The sequence below is a fragment of the Cetorhinus maximus genome, chromosome 13 (genome assembly GCF_964194155.1).
Source record: "Cetorhinus maximus chromosome 13, sCetMax3.hap1.1, whole genome shotgun sequence".
Classification (NCBI taxonomy): Eukaryota; Metazoa; Chordata; class Chondrichthyes; order Lamniformes; family Cetorhinidae; genus Cetorhinus; species Cetorhinus maximus.
Genome location: NC_135891.1, coordinates 12,781,053 through 12,795,190, shown reverse-complemented (window position 1 = coordinate 12,795,190; position 14,138 = coordinate 12,781,053). Strand labels below are relative to the sequence as shown.

The 14,138-nt window shown below is 43.8% G+C and overlaps 1 protein-coding gene across 2 annotated transcripts in view; it reads right to left on the bottom strand.

The window, feature by feature from the left end:
- The window catches only part of zhx3b (zinc fingers and homeoboxes 3b), a 74,466-nt gene extending 60,415 nt beyond the window's left edge, over positions 1–14,051 (bottom strand). Inside the window, exon 1 of one of the 2 annotated variants that reach the window (XM_078554973.1) lies at positions 13,755–14,051. The gene's annotated coding sequence lies outside the window, so the exon portion shown is untranslated. Of the gene's footprint in view, positions 1–12,798; positions 13,190–13,754 lie in introns of those variants that run through there. The other variant, XM_078554971.1, reaches the window with a different exon arrangement.
- Between the last annotated feature and the right edge of the window lie 87 nt (positions 14,052–14,138).

Below are 14,138 nucleotides of genomic sequence, written 5' to 3'. Positions count from 1 at the left end.
ACAATTCCACACAAACAAAAGCTTGTGGCTTTCTTCCCAAAACATTAGCTCAAGGTGACGCCCCAGCCAAGTCCCCAAGAGCCGAGGCAGCGAGCCAATCGGTCGGCTATTTTACAGGAAAGACCCCGCCCACCTTCACTGTGTGCGTTCCTGAACCTGACCCAACATGACGGCTATAATAACCACCCACCATCGACTTGGGCTTTAATTTTTCCTGCAACCTCCCCAGGATATTCAAACGAGATCCGATAATGAAGAGTCATTGGAAGGCTGTTGGAAAGCTTGCCATAAACTGCACTTTGTTCAGCTTTTTCATTGTCCATGTGAAGTCATGAGGATCGCAGACACCAATGGTTAAAAACAAAAAAAGAAAGGTACTATGCATATGTACAAGGTGTACAGTTCACGTCATTCTCACCAATAAAGCCACCTGACAGTGGCCAGCATTTAAACAATATGAAATTTGAAAGTGCACGGGCTAAGATATTTTATTTTAATTTTGTTGACAAATGAAGGGATGAGTGTGGCCGCAGTGATGCACGAGTGACAAGGCAACAAACTTTTTTTTAAAATTCATTTATGGAATGTGGGCTTTGCTGGCTAATCCAGCATTTATTGTCCATCCCTAATTGCCCATCAGGAGGCGGTGGTGAGCTGCCTTCTTGAACCACTGCAGCCCATGTGGTGTAGGTACACCCACAGCGCTGTTAGGGCGGGAGTTCCGGATTTTGATCCAGCGACAGTGAAGGAACGGCGATGTATTTCCAAGTCAGGATGGTGAGTGGCTGCAACAACTGCATTTATATAGTGCCTTTAATGTAGTAAAATGCTCCAAGGCACATCCCTAGAGGATTTCAAACAATGTGACACCTAGCCATGTAAAGAGATATCAGGACAGGTGGCCAAAATGTTTTAAGGGGCATCTTAAAGGAAGATAGAGAGGTAGAGACGTGAAGAGGTTTAGGGAGGGAATTCCAGAGCTCAGGGCCCTGGCAACTGAAGGCACAGCTGCCCAACAGTGGAGCGATTCATATCAGGGTCCCACAAAGAGGCCAGAGTGCAGAGATCTCGGAGGGTTGTAGGAGTGGAGAAGGTTAGAGAGATCAAGAGGGGTGAGTTGATGGAGGGATTTGAAAACAAGGGTGAGAATTTTAAAATCGAGGAGTTGCTGGGACTGGGAGCCAATGTAGGTCAGCGAGCACAGGTGAATGGAACTTTGGAACATGTTGCAAGTTAAGATACAGGCAGTAAACGGTTTAGATGAGCTCAAGTTTAAGGGGGCGGGGGAAGGTTGGAGGCCAGTTATTAGAGCGAGTACTGATTAACAATATTTTATTGCAAGGATACGCCAAGGGCAGTATGTAGTGTGATACTGAGCCATGCACTTATGGAAAATCTCAGATTCAATCCCTCAGTGAGTTAAGCTGCTTTCCTATTCCATCAAACCAGTTTCATTGAAGAGCCAATTTTAAAATACAAGCCTTGGCAAATATGGCCATTGCATTTTAGTGATGTCACTGTCGTTTCAGACCCAGATGTTGAGAGCTGGCAGCTTCACCTTGGCTGGGCTGGCATTAGGGTTGCTACAACTGCCTTCGGTTTAAAGTCTGAATTGGAGGTGGGGGTGTGGGCTGTGAGGGAGGGGAGGAAAGGGGTGGGGGAAGGAAGAGAGCAAAGCAAGTAGAGCCGCTCCCACTGCCAAATGCTAACCAGTGATCCCTTGATGACAATTTGTGAAAGTTGAGCAAAGGCAAAATCTGTGATACCCACAATCACCTAATCTGCTGATCTGTTTCCATATGACTGGGTGAGGTGAAGGCCTATAGAACTGGGTCCTAGTGTAAGTCACTGTTTTCAATAGGACAAACACCTATATTGAATTCAAAGCTACTGTTGGCTGTTAACTAATTAACATAGCACCATGTCCTCACTGAGGCCTCAAGCATGTAAAGCACTGACCACTCAGGTGACAACCAACCAACCTGATGAATATATAGAGTCCCTGTGTTCAAACTGCCCACTTAACTCAACCATATCAGGTCATAAACCTGTACACAAATCAAACTTATTCACAATGCAAGGTGCCACTGTGGTAACAATTTCTGTTCAAGTGACTATAAATATGTCTTGAGGATATTAATGCAGAAACTAGTTTCTGGGATCTGCATATTTTTACATCATTAAACAACAAACACACAATAGAGACAGAAAAAATAACACTATAGCTACCACTGTCGATACAGTTGACATCTGTTTCCAAATTACTTTTAAGTAGGGAGAAGACCATGGATACATAGGGATATTTAACCATATTAAAAATACAAGAAATCCAACATGCATTATAGCAAATATAACTCCCATGTAACTCTTCCCACTCCTCAACCATTCCATTCAAATTAAGAGTTTCCATTTAAGTAACACCAAGTGGGGGCTAAGTACTTCCCCTCCCCCACCAGAGAAGAAAAAGGACAGAAACAGCAGAACAGCACAATAAACGGGCCATTCAGCCCAGCTGGTCAATGCTGGTGTTTAGACTCCACATGAGTAGGAGAGTATCAGCCATGATCTTATTGAATGACAGAGAAGATTGAGGGACCATATTTCCATTCCTGCTCTCATTTGTTATATCCTTACACCCTACTTCACCTAACTCTGATAATATTCGCCTCTATTCCTTTTGCCCTCATGTGCTTATCTAACTCCCCCTTGAATGCATTTATGCTATTCACCTTAGCTACTCCATATGTTAATGAGCTCCACATTCTAACCGCTCCCTAGGGAGAGAGGTTTGTCCTCAATCCTTTATTGATTTATTGTATTTTGTATCCAGGGTGGCTTCATTTTGGTCAACCCCAATGTAACAATGAAGTTTGCAGCACTAATCCATGACAGAACAAGTTACTCAGAGGCCTTGGAGCATCTGGTTATCCACCCAGCTAACCAAGGGTGAATGGCGCAGAAGCCAGTACTTCTTTTTCATCTCCAGTTTTGTCCCTGAATTTTTCTCCCCCTTCCTCTTCTGCCTATGTTGATGATTTGCTCAGATATTATTGCAAAGGCATTCCCTGGTACCTTAGTCATCTGGCCACCTATCACGTGAGCCTCCGCAGTTAACATCAGCTGGTTACTCATCCACAAGATGCAACACTGCCAAATCCATTTCCATATTCACCCAAAGTCCACATGTCTACAATTCCAACAAGGGTTGGAAGAGGCGGTGGAGGGTGGAGTTACTGCATTGTGGAACCCTGGCCAAATTCTCACCCTCTCCAACACAGGGCTGCCAGGGGTAAGTGTAATGTTCTCACCGCCATCCCTGCTACGACCTGCCAACTCAGCAAAGAGCAGGATTGATCTGAAACTCTCTGCGCTCGCATGGTCAGTTACTGGATAAAGACTCTGGGCCATCAAGCAAAAACGTTGATTGAAACCTACAGGGGTCTTTTTCATTTAAGTAGCATCTTTGCATCCTTAGGAAGTGCTTTACAGCCAACGAATAGCTTTTTCAAACGCAGTCACTGTTACGTAAACAAATGCAGCAGCCAATTTTCACTGAGCTAGGTCCCATGGAAAGCATGAGAGACAAAAAGGTTGGGTAATCAGTTTGGATGGTGTCAAATGAGGGATAAAAATCAGTTAGAACACCAGGCTGGTTTTCTTTGAAGAGGGCAATCAAATATTTCACACCCACCTTGGCCCTCAGTTTTAACCACCCAGTCAAGATTTGAAAGATGTGAAATGTATTAGTCTGTCATAGAGTGCAACATAATGATAGTCATTACAACAATGTCCAAGTGTAGTGAAGTCGTCAACAACAAATTGCATTTACATAGCACCTTTTACATAGTAAAACATGGGACAATGTCCCAAGGCGTTTCACTGGAGTGCGGACAGACAAAATTTGTCATCCAGCCATACAAGGAGATATTCAGACTGGCGACCAAAAGCTTAAACAAAGCGGTATGTTTTGAAGAAGTGACTTAAAGGGAGGAGGGAGAGAGAGGGAAACGGAGAGGCTAAGAGGAAGGGAATACCAGAGTTTGGGGTCTAGGCAGTCGAAGTGGTTTCTCAAACATCCACACCACTGCCCAGGGAGAAAGAGTTCAGGAGCACAGCAGTCACTTGTCTCGTGTGCTTCGTGTGGGATCTTGCTGTGTGCAGATTGCTGCTACGTTTGCCTGCGTAACAGGGACTGCTTTTCAAAAAGTAATTAATGCCATAAAGCACCAGGCCAGGCTTCCTAAGGGCATGAAAGGCACTATTAAGAACTAAATTCCATTTACACAATCGTCCAAGGACACTCACTTCAACCCCTTCCATTCTAAAGCAGCTTTCTTCCCCCATAATTTCATGCCTGTCTCATTTATTCAAGGCTAGCATAAAAAAAAAAGTAGCCCGGCTGTTAGCAATGCAGTTGACAAAGTGTCTGGCACAGCTTGGCTGCAGCAGGATGTTCTAGAAGACTCTATGCTGCACTATCCCATCTGCCCGACCCTCCAGCTTCCTTAAAAGAAAATCAGGAGCGAGCCGAGATCAGGGAGTGGGGTTTCCAAATGCTGACAGATGCAACCCTCGAAGATGAAACACTGTAAGCTGAATAAATAGACGGGGTGTGGCACAAGCCCTGTAAACACACCGGAACATGCAGCACTTATGGAGGAAAGCCTGTAGCAGCTCGAGTCCCTGTGCATATAAACCCTCAGCATGACTCAATCCCGTCACATACGTCATGACTCACTTGGGTTTCACAGTGTCTCAGGCATAACCTTGTCTTTTTTTTTTCAAAAATGCACATCGTTGTATTGTAAAAGCCACGGAATGGCTCTCACTATCTGCATATGACAGTGTTCAGTCACAAGGCCTTCTGCCTTAAGGTTAACCCTTCTGGGCTAAGTAGCAGGCAGTCTCTGCCTGTGTAACATATTAGTATGGAGTCTTGGGCAGGACCAGAGTGGTACTAATGTGAGATTTCCCACAGTTTTTGGCTGGGCTTCAGGTTACTTCGCACAAGGAAGGCGAGTCAGTAACAATTTGCCCCGCACCGCTCCAGCACCACCACCCCCACCCCACCAAATGCCCCACTCTCACTCCCCAGAGCAGCCGGTTATAAAGCTGTGCTGAGGGAAGGCTGGAAGGTTAGGCCTATAGGTTTGGCTCGGCTGTGGTGTAAAGGAAGGCAGCTACATCTTCTTCCAGCTCCCAGGCTTGGAATCAGGAATGAAGACACGATTGATAACCCACTATATCCTACCTGGTAGAGAGGTTCACATTTAGTACAGAGACTAGGAAATACGGTCAAGTTGTGGGTGGGCAGCACAGTTTGTATAAGACATTGAATAAGAAATGGTGGCGGCATGACTTGATGTAAGAAGAAACCTGTACACATCTCACAGATTTTAATTTAACTACTAGTTAACGATAGAATTGCAACATGGCCACCACGACCGAGATGCTCCACTTTTTCAAGGATGTCCACAAGATCTATATAAATGGCCCACCTTGGCTCATCCATCTAGAAAGAGACATTCTGAGATTTTTCCCCCATTATCCTGCATCTCTCCCACAGTTAATCACTCCAAGTTTAAACTGTTGTTATTGGTCCTAAATTTGCACTTTATCAGTTTGTACCTATTCTCCTTGGTCTCACTATTATGATTTATCTTAAATAAGCAGCCTCAAGCTAACATTTTCTATATGTTTACATACAGCACGGGCACAGACCATTCGGCCCAACTGGTCTGTGCCAGTGTTTATGCTCCATATTAGCCTCCTCCCACCATACTTTATCTGGCCCTATTAACAGACTCCTTTTCCCTCATGTACTTAGACAGCTTCCCCTTAAATGCATCAATGCTGTTTACCTCAACTACTCCTTGTGGTAGCAAGTTCCACATTCTAACCGAACTCTGCACAAAGAAGTTCCTCTTGAATATTTTGTTGGATCTATTAGAGACTAGCTTGGAACTCTGCCACAAGTGGAAACGTCTTCTCTATGTCTATCTGTTTCAGCAACTATATCTATTGCAGAACACTGCTCATTAGCTTCTTCTCATGCCTAAGTAGTCCATATTTTTCCAGGCAGTTGCATAAAATGTATTCAATGTTCACCATGCGCTTTACTGTTACCACAAGACAAGCAACGAATGCAAAGCAACCCTCGTGGTCCATATGAGCAAGCACAATGTGCTTGGACACAGGGTGCGTGAAACAGCTGAGAAATGGACACAGTATTAAAATGGGAAGAAATGACATAAAATGGAAAAAATGACTTCACGGCTGGAAATTAACATGGTTAGATCAGCACACAATTTTAAATGGCTATTTGAAAAAGACATTTAGCCAATGAACAAGAATGTGATTTCAATATACATCACAAATCGACACACACTATCAGGAACCTTGGCATCAAACACCAGAAGGGAAATCTGAAAAACTGGCAGCTTTTCCCCGATCAATGACGCATAAAAACAGACACCCCTTCCCTTCCCCAACTCATGCTCCACTTCCCCTTCCCTTCCCACCCACCTCCAACCCCGATGCCAAGTGGCCTCTGCACCACCTACTCCCTGGCCAAGTCTAAAATACTGTACAATTTAATACCACAAATGATGGGGGGGGAAGGGATGGTTAAATATTTTAACAATTGGTTAACTCATTAGTGATGTAGCTGGTTGAAGATTTTTGGCATAATTTCCATCTTCAGAGCACAGTATAGTTGACCCTATGTACCTACTGGATATTTTGTACTAGTACAATTTATACATGGTTAAAAATTTACAGAACCCTAACTAGAATTTGCCCTGAATGTAAAACGCTTTTTGACTAAAATGCAGCTGTAAAGGGGCTCTTCCAATTAATAATAGTGATTAAAGGGAAATAATTATATTTACTGAACGTGGTTAAAAATTTCAGCCCACATTACAATTAGTACATGGAGCATCAAACATTTAAAATTGAATACTAACAGATGTCCGGAATTGACAGAGGAAATCACAAATACTGGGGGATGAGGGGATTTTGAACTAAAGATCATCCCTTTAACCCACTCTATGAAACAAGTGATTCAGTGGATCAGTCCATTAGACATTGGCTCCTTGGCTTTTTTTTTTAAAGAACCTAATGGTCTTTAGCCATAGGCACACAAAAAACAAAGCTTTTCCTAAAAGACATCAATAGCTTCTCGAATGGATTGGTGGGTAACTGGACTACATGCTGTGCAGCTGAGCCAAAAAGGTCCCAGGTTCAATCCATGATCTGTGCTGACTGAGCTCGTCACAGCCAGAGGAGCGATGGAGTCAGTACAATCAGCCACAGTGCCCCAAGATTGTATTGCGGTGGGGGAGGGGAGGTGGGATGGCCAGTAAAGAAATGAACCAGGTTACTAATTATTGTCTAGTCATTTCTACTAGAGATCAGGCACACGGGCATGATCTAACTGGGCAATGTCCGCTAGCTTGTGACATTCACCGCCAAAGCTTGTAAAATGAAGACTTTCCAGTGCTGTGAGGTATGGAAGAGCAAGCAAAGAAGCAGAGCACAGTTGGAGTAAGCATGCAAAGAGGGGAGGAACGAAGAATTTGTTTGTCCGAAAGGAAAAAGGGGTTTTTTTTTAAAACTCAAAATTGTGGCCTTCCTCCTTTAAGGGTTGAAATTTCAACTGGTGAAAAGACAATTTGTTTCTTTTGTCACTTGCTCAGTGATTTAAAATGCTCCATGAAATACAAAACAGCTGGATGTGCGTTTAATTATGTTGCTGGAATGCATCAATAAAAACTACATAAATTGTAGACAGTCTGGTTTTAAAGCAACTTTTTTAAAAAAAAAATCCCAAATCAGCTCAAAAAAAAGCAGGTGACGGACCCAAAAATGAACGCACTGTGACAGTGATGGCATTAAAAAAAAAAAGCCTCAAAATGACACAGCAGTCATTTGGAGAGATGACATATTTAACAGCATACTGAGCCTAGCCCGAAAGCATTGGTGATTCTCAAGCAAGTCCATTAAAACAGAGCCTTTGGAAAGCAGGTAGGAGGCCCAAGGAATAAGGGCCCACACATAAAATAAAAGACAAAATGATGCAGGCCCCTAAAGTCATCGAAGCCATCACATCATGCTCACAACATGTAGTAAAATAGATATACCTGTACACTCAAAGTCCAGCTGCCCACCTTTCCGCATGTTTTTCTAGTTTACAAAGGCATCAGGACAAATCTGCTGCTCAGAGGCAGATTGGGAACAGACATTTTGTTCAGAATCCCCTGAATGGTGATATCATGAAGTCCTATTCCAGTAATAACATAAGCAGGGGCTGGGAGGGTGTTGGGGGTGCAGTGTTGGAGGGGGCAGGGTGGGAAAGAGAGATGCTGCCCACAGCAGGAACACATGTGATGTCACTGCCAGGGAGGGGTGGGGAATGCGTCTACGCAAAACAGTCATCCGCAACTATCCACTGAACAACCGCTCTCAGGCACAAAGGGGCAGAGACAACAGAAATGTATTGTTTAAAATAAGTACACACATGCAAAAAGTGTAGCTAAAACCCAGCACAGAATGCAGGATTAAACTCTCAATTATTTAGGATTCTGTTGCAACTCAGAATGTGCAATATTCAGTGAGCTACCCCACCACTGATGTCCAAGTTTATAACCTAAAAACTGAAAAACAAAAAAATACTTTTAAGTTGTGGGTGAATTTTATTTATTTGTTTTAATTAAAACCAGCTGTTGTGTGTAATTAGGATGAATCTTTGCTTCTCAAGATCACCTCTTATTGCACAGTCATTGTTGGAGCTATCTGGAAGAAACTTAAGAATCACAGAGGTTTCTTCGATCCCCCAGTTTTAATTGCCCCATGATTGGCAGCCATGCCTTCAGCTGCCTAGGATCTAAAATCTGGAGTACCCTCCTGAAACCTCTCCACCTTTCTCTCTCCTCCTTTAAGATGCCCCTCAGCCCCTACCTCTTTGACCAATAGTCCTGTCACCTTTTATGCAGCTCAGTGTCAAATTTTCTTTGATAACACTTCATGAAGTGCCTTGGGATGTTCATCACTTAAAGGGACCATATAAATTCAAGTTATTGTAGCTGTTGAGGCATATCCACTGGAAGACCCATGCTTTACATGTCCAGAGCTGGCTGCCTTTGCACATATGGAGGCATAAAATAATTACTTGCATTTATTTATCACTTTTAACATAACCTTAAAATTAGAGGCACATCTTCACACACAAGAATCGAAGAAATCTGGGACTCCCTTGCCCCAAAAAGCTGTCGAGGCTAGAGGTCAATTGAAAATTACACAGTGACAATTGGTAAGATTTTTGTTAGGTAAGGTTATTGAGGGATATGGAACTATGACAGGTAAATGGAGTTAAGATACAGATCAGCCATGATTAAATGAAGAGTGAAACAGGCTCAAAGGGCTGAAATGGCCTACTCCTGTTCTAACATTACTTCGTAAGCACTATAAAACATAACTACAATATCTCACTGCTCACTTCACCTTAAAGACATTTTTACAATACATAAAATCTAGTTGGAACGGAGAGAGAAATCGAGTCTCTCTCCCTCTGTTGCAGTCTACCACGTAAACATGATCAGTTTCCATGAGCCAATGGCATCGCAGACCCACCATAACGTGGCCTGTGATTTTGCAGTCAGGGTAAGGATACAAGTTTTAACAAAGCAGTGTGAGAAGCTGGCACACAGATATTGCTCGCACAAAAACAGAAAATGCTGGAAAAACTCAGCAGGTCTAGCAGCATCTGCGGAGAGAGAAACAGAGTTAACAATTCGAGTTAACGTTTCTTAAGGAGGGTCATAAGGACTCGAAACGTGAACTGTTTCTCTCTCCACAGATGTTGCCAGACCTGCTGAGTTTTTCCAGCATTTTCTGTTTTTGTTTCAGATTTCTGGCACCCACAGTATTTTGCTTTTAACAGATATTGCTCCCCAGTGCCCAAACTGCTTAAGCTTCAAGTACAAAAGTGCTTGAGTGACACAGAGATGCTAGAGGAAATCTTAATGGCAAGTCTGTGCTCCCCCTACTTCAGAACTGAGCAAAATTTTGGACTCAAGTAAAATCTTAAGCATACTGCCTGTTCAACAGTGACTTTTTTTTTTAAGAAAAAAACATTTTGCACGAGGTGAGAGAGACAAAAGGAAGGAAGGAATAGGAGAAATGGCAAAATGCAAGAGCGGAGAGAGGGAGGGAAGAAAGAGCGAGAGTGAGAGAGCCAGAGCAGGTACTAGTGATGGGCAAGAAGCAGCTGGTAGTTGACCAAGGAAAGGTAGGATGACAAAGGAGTGACAGAACAAGACATACAGAACAGCGGCAGTTGTGGGTGGAAAGGGACAAGGCAGGACAGGGGGTGTGAGGAGCAGGTTTAAGTAAAAACAAGGACAAGGAAAGAGACAAAACACACATTGGAGAATGGCAGAAGAGACAGACATACCAACATGACACACAACATGAAAATACTCACATAGAATGAGGTTGGGGATGGGGGAAAGAGAAAGTCAGAAGAAAATACACAGAAAGAGGAAGAGAGCAAGGGCAATATACAAAAGGAGGGTGAGGACGAAGAGACAGAGATCTACATAGAGGATGGGATGGTTGGGAAATTCACAGAAGGGAAAATGAGAATCACAGAGACCCACATAGGCTGGGAGGAGTCGTCAGTATATTCTCCCGTATGAAACCATCCCTGTTCTTTATAGCTTTGTAAAAGTGACACATTCCAAATTATCCCCTCCTCCAAAACACAGTTAATATCATTATTTACATGACTCTTAGCTACAATCAGTTGAACGGGATCCGGGCAAAACATTACATCAGGTTAAAATTTTCTGTGGGAAAGGCTTGCTTTTGGGATGAGATCAGCATTCCACCCTGGCTCCCACAGATGGAATGATTTTGTTACTCGCTGCTGAGCTGAAGACTGTATCCACGGGGGGAATTCCTGAGGAGAGCATAGCTTTCCCAAATCAGCTGTCTGACAGCCCCACATCCATGATGCCTACAATGGGCCAATGTTAGGGTGGAGCAGATGAGGCCTGTAGTTCTGCCAGACTCATTTTCACACTCTTCTGTCATGACAAGGGGGTGGGGAGCATACAATACAGTAAGGAGTGGGGGTGGGGGTGAAGGGGGCAGGGGGTGAAGGGGAGGGGGAAACTTTTAAAGAAGTTAAGCCTTATATAATTCAAAAAGCCAACACATTAAAAGAGACCAAACTAATTAAACTCTCCTATGTAACTCCACATTATTGCAAATATATATGTTGAGGAGTCTAGTTAGAAGTCAGAATAAACTCTTGCTGGTTTATTTCGATTTAATTAAAGTATCAATCTGGCTCCCTGGGAAATGGGAAAACACTGTTTTAACAACAAATACACTTATTTGTCGAAGCTGCGTTTTTTTTTGCAACTATTTCAGTCTACTTGCAAGCCTCTGCATAAGTCAAAAGATGTAGTATATCTTGTAATACTGCAAACGAGAGTTCCAATCTTATTGCAAACATCCGTTCTCGGGCTCATTTCTAAAGCTTGGCGTCCCGACTCTACTAAATAGTCCTGTGAATCACTGGGGCTTTAAGACGCATGTGCAGTCAGGAAATCCTGCCCAGTCTTGATTTACAGTAGGCCAAGGCAAAAAGAAAACAAAGAAACAGACCCTGTCCCTTTAAAAAAGTAGCAAATCGGATGCTCTGCATTTGGAACGTTATATGACGGGTTTTTCTCCCCCCCAAGTAAGCCATTCAGAACAAATTATGTCCATTTAAAAAGAGTCATCTTATGTTTCGTGTTTTAAAAAGATTTGACCCCTTTACCCTTATTTTTAAAAGAAAGGACAGTATGTTTAGATTCGAGCGATGTTTGTTTCACATACACACACACACACAGTGCCGTCTAAAGATTACAATGTTAAATAGCAACTGTAGTATTTCATCTGGTTTAAGATTCGTTTTAAAGACAGTACTAGTTAGAGCAATATCAAAGACATGGGGTATGTGTGTAATGGAACATGCTAGCAAACCAGAGACTGTTCCCCCTCCCTCCCTCCCCCCATAGACACGCTGAATGGACAGTCATCTGAGCCCTGCTCGGTTTCAGTGTGGTCAATTTCAGCCTCATAATCAATATCAACGCGTTCTAGCTCTCCGCTCCCCATTCACAGATCTCAGCCTCCAACTGAAGGAGGGGAAACTAATGCTAATTTCGACAGTCGGTGCGGGGTGGGTGGGGGAATACATAGTGTACTTTCATAAATACAAGTTGATCTATTATTTTGCTTTTTCTTTTTTTTTAAAAAAAGGGAGGGAGGGAGGGGTGAGTAGGTAAGGAAAGGAAATAAAGAGGTCGGAATAGAAGCCAGCCTGTATGTTATGTCTTGGACACCCTCTCAAGTTGCCAGGCCGGGGTGGGGGGAGGGTGGGGGTGAGTCAGAAGAGAACCGTGCCCTAAACGGTGCGGTTCCCTGGTCCCCTTTCATTTCAGCCCTTCGGATCGTTACACACGCACACTCACTCCGGTTGTGGCCGTGCCGCCATTTTATTTGGGTTACTTTTCTCCCTGGATCTGGTCGCTTTATTTTTTGTGTGTATGTGTGTGTGTGGGCAGGGGGATTGAAGACAGGGGATGAGAGATGGACACACGCACACAAGGAGGGGCGGGTGGGAGAAGGGGGAGCGGGTGCAGGGAGAATTGGCAACATTGTAGCGCCTTCTAGAACGTGGCAACAATCAAGTATCAATGTAAAGTAGCAAAAATCAGCTACCGCTTCCCAAACACAACTCACCCTCTCTCTGCGATCCAGACGCTGCTGCTGCTGTTGCCTCCTCCACCTCCTCCTCTTCTTTCGCCTTTACGTCCTATGGACCTATCTCTATATATACATACATATATATATCTATATATATAAACTGGCTCTTTCAAAAGCCGACCGAGAGAAGGCACCCCGCTTTTATCCGATCGCTGCTGTATATGCCCTTGCAATATGTATGTGTGCGTGTCCTGATCTCGTCGCGGTGAAATGGCTTTCAAATTTAAAAAGAAAACTCCAAATTCAAAAAAAACACACACACACACACACACACTCAGAGCGAAAGACGAAACGAAAACGATACGATTCACATATACAACCAAAAAAAAACCCCATCGGACGCCAGAACGCTGACACACGTGATGGCCAACGTCACCAACCCTTACGAACGATGCAAAATACTTTCGAAGTTGCTCACACTTGTGGGGGTTTAAAACAGTGGCGAGTTCGGGGCTTCTTACTGCTCCCGGGGGCAATTGCAAGGGGGAGGCGTGGGGTGGTTGGGGGGTGGGGAAGGTGGTTAGGAGGTCAGGATCCTGGGAACCAGGGTCTGCCTGTCTACAATATCTAATTCCAATCTAACTTTCCTAATCCTGAAAACGCAAACACCACTGATATTTCTAATCCCTATTCAATGTAAAATCCGCTGTGCATACCACCCCCGACCACAATCAATGAACATTAAATGTGCCTGTTGCTGTTACATCCCAATACGTTACTCTCTGGCCACACCGGATCAGCAGAAGCGCGTCAAATGTTGTGCAAATCTTGCATCTTGGTCCCTTTTTTAAATTATAAAGTGTCAATTTCAAGACAGACCTTGGGATTTGCTATTTCTGGGCCGGTTATGAGTTAAAGCGGCATTCGAGGGACTCCTGTCTGCACCGCCAGACCAGAGGGTGTATTGTGTGTTTGAAATAAGCGCCTTGTACCTGTTATTCTTACTCCTGATGGTCCCTTTCTGCTGAGTGGCTGTTGATCGCTTTCTCTCCAAGTGGCTGACGGTCATGTATCTGTCTCTCTCTCTCTCTCTCTCTCGTTGCCAGGGTATTGTTTGTTTCAAAGGGATTCCCCCTCCTCCTCTCTTTAAAACCTCATAACCTGGGAATTCCCTCTGACACCGATCGTCTTACGCATTCCTGAGCGTAAAAAAAAGACACGAAATAATGGCGAGTATTATTTCATCTGTTCCTGCTCGACTGCAGAGGGTGACTGAGATTCGCTCCCTTTCCTCTGTTAACCTTGAGAATTCCATCTGTTGGTGGAAAGGTCAGGAAATCGTTATCAAGAGAGAGGGGGGGGTGGGGGGAATGTTG